Below are 6,000 nucleotides of genomic sequence, written 5' to 3'. Positions count from 1 at the left end.
AAATCCAGGGTAAGGAATAACTCGTTCCACGAGCACACAAAAAGAAAGGAAAAAGATTACTTAGGTGCAAGCTCCTGCTAGGTATAAGACAGATGGTTTCCCAGGGAAAGAGCCAAGAGTTTTTTTGAATATTAGCAGTCACACAAAATCTTATTTATTTATTTAGTTTATTTAGTTTTAGTTTATTTATTTATTTATAAGGGGGAGAGAGGGAAGGGAAGGGAAGGGAAGGCAAGGCAAGGCAAGGCGAGGCAAGGCAAGGGAAAGCAAGGCAAGGGAAGGGAAGGGAAAGCAAGGCAAGGCAAGGCACATAGAAATAAACCTGACAATGTTCATATTCAGAACTTATCATGAGGCTCTTAGAGGGGCAGGTAGCAGAGGAGCTCATGTCCCTTTAACCATTGGTAATCCAAGTGGGACGCATGTCCCACGTCCCTCCCGCTCTGGGCAGCTGGAGGAAGGGACCCAGCTTTCAGAGTCCAGCTCCCTGTATTTATGTGCACTTCGTGGTCTCTGATGAGGAGATAGAGACAGACATCTCCTGCTCCTTGTGCACAAAAAATAACTGAAATGCAGCTGGAGCACGGGAACTGGCTGGGGACGCTGTATGGCTGCAAAGAGAATTCATTAATGCTTTCAGAGTCCTGTCTAGATGTCAGGCCACAAGCAAGGGTCTCTCTGTAGACTTACTCTGCCACTCACTCACAAAAATCTCCTAGATTTGCAGCCTGTGGGTGACCTGAACAAGAGCGCCCGTGCCCTTGGGCAGGTTTCACCAGAAGTGCTGTCTGAGCGGGGGCAGGACCTGCCTGTCCCCACACCTGGCATTCCTGGGCTGCTGCACCACAGCTTGTCAGGCTCTTCCAGGGTCAGCTCTCCAGCGCAGGCTGAAAGCTGTGGAGCTAATCGCTTGCTTGTAAGTGCACATCCTGCAGGAGACAACCCATTTTGGACTGAATGTGCTCTATGAGACACTTTCATAAAAATCTGGGGAGAGGAAGCCTTTCTTCAGCCTAAACCATGCTCGGCTTTGGATTTAACACATTTCCTTTTCTACGAAACAAGCTTTGCTTCAGAAAAGGTCACGCACCGCAGAGCCTGGAACCGCGCATCCCAGCGTGGAGCAAGCAGGGCTCGGAGCCTGCAGATCAGCACCGCCGCTTCCATCTTCAGTCGGCACTTAAATCCTTCCACTCTGCTGCCTGTGCAATACGCTGGAGGTGAGATGAGGCTCGCAGGAGCCCCAGACTCCTTCCAAATAACTCATCCTCTTACTTCAAAGGCTGGCCAGGCTGCCAGCAGCGTGCGGGGGGAGGCTGTGCAGATCGTTCCCTGAAGCAGCAGCAATAGCTTCAGCCACCAGTGCTGCCTTTTGGCAGCACAGAATTCATATTGTTTCTAAAGACTGCTTACGGCTGCTAGCAAGTCAGTTGCAAGTAAGCAAATTAGATTATTAAGAGATTTGCATGAAAGGCCATGCCTTGAAACCACGCGGAATTGCACAGCTCTCCGCTTGTCTTGTTCTCAGACCTCTCACAACGCTGCAAAGGACATCCACAGCCTTCAGGTGGCATCCCTGGAAGGTCTGCGGGGCCCGCATCCCACTGCAGGTCCCAGCCTCACTGGGGGAAGATGCTGACTGTTATCAGCAGGCTCCAAAACCACCGCATCGCGTCCCAGCTGCAGCTGTGAGCCTGGGAGTGCAGCAGCACGGAGGGAAAAGCTCTGCATTTCATGGAGTTTGGATCCCTCGCCTTTCATATAAAATAATGGTTTCTTAGTTGCTTTTCTTTCTGCTATTAAAAGCAAACACACAAACAACAGGCAGACTCCCAGTAACAGAACTGTTCTTTGAACCTAGAAGTCTCCCTAAATCCTTATCCTGCTTGCGTTCCAAGACATCTCTGCATGTTAAGCAAAAGGAAGCATTATCTGCAACAAGGCAGGTGTTTAGGCTGTGCTGAGAGTTAAAAAATGAGAGCTGTGAAAAAAAAAATAATAATAATTCAATGGGAAATTCATTAATCTAACACAAATTGATTTGTTTTGGTTGATCAGTAGTGATAAAAATAGAAAGACACATTTTGAAATAATTAAAGCAACGGTTGACTAGAACAAAACGTGGACTACAGATGCCTTCTAAATCAGTGTAATTGTGACTTCAGTTTCCTGAGAAGAGTTTTGGTGCTGACAGTGATCTGTGCTCCTTCTCTGGTGCTGAGGCCCTTGGCTGGCGGGTTGCTCTCCTGTTACAGACTACAGAAGCCAGGTGCTGCATTTCTGAGGGACCGTCTGACTTCAAGATTTGGGCACTTCGCCTGGTGCCATGAATTGTCAACTGCACCTCCTTGCACATCTTGTTCAAATCCTTTTTGTTTCAGTAGGAAATTCAATGAAAATTGAAAATGATGTGGTAGGGAGAATGATAGCTCTTAGCTTCTGCCATTTCTTCTCATTCATTCCCTCCCTGTATTACACAGGAGCTGTATACATCCAGAGAAATGCAGAAGCATCCTTCTCTAAACAGAGATACGTAGGGGGGGTTGCACTGTAATAGAGGAAATAACACATTTTTGAGTAGGCCTTCATCAAATAAATAAATAAATAAATAAATAAATAACACCGTGACTTCTCTGGGCAGTACTTCTTGATCTAAACTGAGGGCTAACTTCAAGCCATTACTATGAGATAGATATTAATTTTCTAAGCAAAAGTGGTTAAGAGCCCATACTAAAAACTAATATCTTGCCTGTCGGGGTCACAAGGCTGTAGTGGAAATCAAAGAAAAAGTGATGAATTCTTTCAGTTTTTAAGTTCCTGAGCTTTGCAGTCCTGGAGCACTCCTTGAACTCCTTGACGGGCATTTTCATGGTCTCCACTGGAGAAGTTATAAAAAAATATTTAAAAAATAATTCAATAACTTTTAATAAGGAAAGGTGTTGGTTATTTTCTTTATTTTTTACACCCATGAAGAAAATCATGTAACAGATCCCTGTGTTTGAACAATAGGGTGCTGTGAGCTTTGCATTGATCATCCTTCATATCGGGCCAGTCTTGCATTACAGCATTTTCTGTGACTTTGTGTACACTTGGAATTACATCAAGGCCTTGTCCTTGAAGTAACTTGAAAAAGCTGTACAGAAGAAATAACTTGGACAAAAGCCCTATATTTAGAATGTGTTACAATTCTCAGGGGACACTGCTGTGTATGGTTAATGTCTAAGCAGCCGTTACTGCAGTGGAAGACAGCATTGCAGTTGGTAGGTGGTCGCAGGACTGACCTCCAGGGTTGTTTTTCCGTGTGTGCCACTGACCTGCTGGGTCATGTCCAGCCAGATCTGCTGCAGTACTTAGCACCTTCAAGGCAGTCAACCTTCAGGTGCTCGGCCATCTGTGAAACTTGGCTCCTCGGAGCCTGACGGGTTCAGAAGTGAGGAGCACCTTCGGTTTCAGTGGTGAATCTTCCAGCTGAAGAAGAAAAGCTGCAGAAAGTTCACAGCTGTGCCAAGAAAGTCCCTGCGTGCATGAATGCAAGTGCTTTAATCTGCCTGACAACAGCTCCCCTCCCTTTCCAAACTGCTGCTTCTTTCTGCTGAGAGAAATCAGAAGAAATCCCATGGCATCCACCATTTATTTCATGCAGGGTCCATAATGAAATGTGAGGAAAGACCATCAAAATGCACACATGCAGTACCTCGCCCCTCTGCAGGGAAGGATTGTACCCTGCAGTTCCTTCGTGTGGCAGTCAGCCCCTTTGCTACACCAGTGATTTTGCAAGCCTGACCCTAAAATGCATTGCACAGCTTCAGTTACTCATTCAAGGTAAAATGCTGCACAGCACCAAGATGTTCTTTAGATGCAATCACAGTACTGCCACTTGACACAGCAGAAGCAAAGGAAACACTGTGAATTGCACAAATCCACAGTAAGGAGAGTTTCCAGTTTCCATCACCCATTGCCTGTTGACATTGATTTTTTAGGGAGATCCAGCAACGCATCCACCACGGAGACATGGGGTGGGCATTTCCATCAGTGGCCAGGACAAGGCAGCTCCCTGGGCAAGGAGAAGAGGGATGCCACCTCGCCAAATGCTGCCTGCACTGTAACAGTGGCTCTTAACCAGGCAGGTTTCTTTAATCTGGAGGGATGTGTCACTTTTGACTCACGTCTGCTCCCCAGACGCAGCAATTCGGCTACCTTGTTTACTCATTGCAAACTTGAACCAGACTGGAGAACCTCAGACAAATGAGTGCTGAGCTCTGCTCCAAGACGCACGGTGAGAGCTAAATTAACTCCAGTGAAGACAAAGATTTGCTCAGAGGAAATAAGTAAACATTGACCTTTCTTCTCATTGCCACTGACTTCTTGCATTTCTTTGCAGCCAAAGTTCTTCCATGTTTTTGGCAGGATCCTTGCTCTCTGATGAGACATAGCTCCTGATAAGGACAAATTGGATCCTGCTAAAGACAAGGAGGGATCAAGTGACCACTGGGAGGAGAAGACAACAGATTTAAGGACCATTAAGTAAACAAACAAACAAATAAATCTCTACTGGCCCTGCAGATCTGTACCAAAACAAAACAAAACAAAACAAAACAAAAAAAAAGATTGAAAATTGAATTAGAACAATTGTCCATCCACTCACTTGCTAATCCTGATAGCTCAGTAGGTTGGGACTGCAGAGATGTTTTGTTATCACGGGGTACAGAGACACTGTGCCAGATTCTGATCTCAGCTGCACGTGGTGTAATCTATCTTATGCTCTTATTTCACCAGAATAACTGAGATCAAAACGTGCTTCACCCTTCCCATGTTGTTGTCTTTAAAGAAAGGGGAAGCTTTCCTTCACAATGTAGGAGCAGTGAAATGATTAATAAAAGCTAAATAGGGCAGTTTCGGGCTGAAAAATGTATGATTCATAGCAACTTGTTCAGACATATTCCTAAGTCATATACATTATGGCAATTTAATTATGTAATGGAAGGGATCATGTACTGCTGCGTGCCCACAGTTCCCACTCATCCAACTAAATGCAGATGGGCTCACGCTACAGGGAAAGTAACGCACAAAAGGGAGAGAGGGAGAAAAGGGGCTCTGGAACTTAACCATGCAGCAAAAATAATACTCAAACGGCAGGTTTTGCATATCACAAAACATTCATTATTCAACTGTAGCAGAAATCTGGGCAAAAGAGCATCCCAGCAACAAGACAAGGCAATCCCAGAGTAGCATTAATGCCATTAGATGGAAGGGAAATGTCACAGCAAGCATAAGAAAGCTGAAGACTTCAGAGAGCAGTACTGATGCTCTCAACTGAATGTGGGTATTCCTATCACAAAGCTAGATGCGGTGTGTTACAGTCTTCCCAGTGTGTTTCTCCAATTAAACAACAGGTTTATGGGTGAGCCAGTGTTGCTTCATCTTCTGCAGCACTGTGATAAAATCTAGCAGGTGACTGTGAACTGTTTGGGAAGGCACAGATACTTTGTAGACCACTTGCACTCCATGACTAGATCCCATGACATGAGCCCATGTCATAACTGAGCCCACGACACTACCTACTTCATTCAAAGAGTCTTCAAAACATCACCTACCTTGCTTATGCACTGGAAGACATGTCTATGGGACCGTGCATCTTCACGAATTTCTACAAACCAGCTTCTTTTCAAAGTGCCAGTGGCAAATGGCAGCTCAGCAACGTGAGGGATGCAACGGTGGCAATGCTCACAGAGATAAACTACTGGTGGCAGCAGTGGGAAACTTCTGTTTTGTCTTTTTACCTACTGCCACTCACTGTTTCATAGCAAATCTATCCTTCGTTACCGCAGAGCAGCACCTTCACCATCTATGTCAGCCATCAGTCCTACCGAAGCCCATTTCTTCATGAGAACTTGGGGCTGTGGTTCTGTCAGCATTAATGTCAGACTTGTGCAATAATAGATAAACCACTGGTATGTATGCACTCTAGACGAGACACAAACATGTAATTACATTTATATA

Source organism: Oxyura jamaicensis, chromosome 3 (genome assembly GCF_011077185.1).
Source record: "Oxyura jamaicensis isolate SHBP4307 breed ruddy duck chromosome 3, BPBGC_Ojam_1.0, whole genome shotgun sequence".
Taxonomy (NCBI): domain Eukaryota; kingdom Metazoa; phylum Chordata; class Aves; order Anseriformes; family Anatidae; genus Oxyura; species Oxyura jamaicensis.
The sequence above is the reverse complement of the archived record's forward strand: the minus strand, read 5'-3'. Positions refer to the sequence as shown.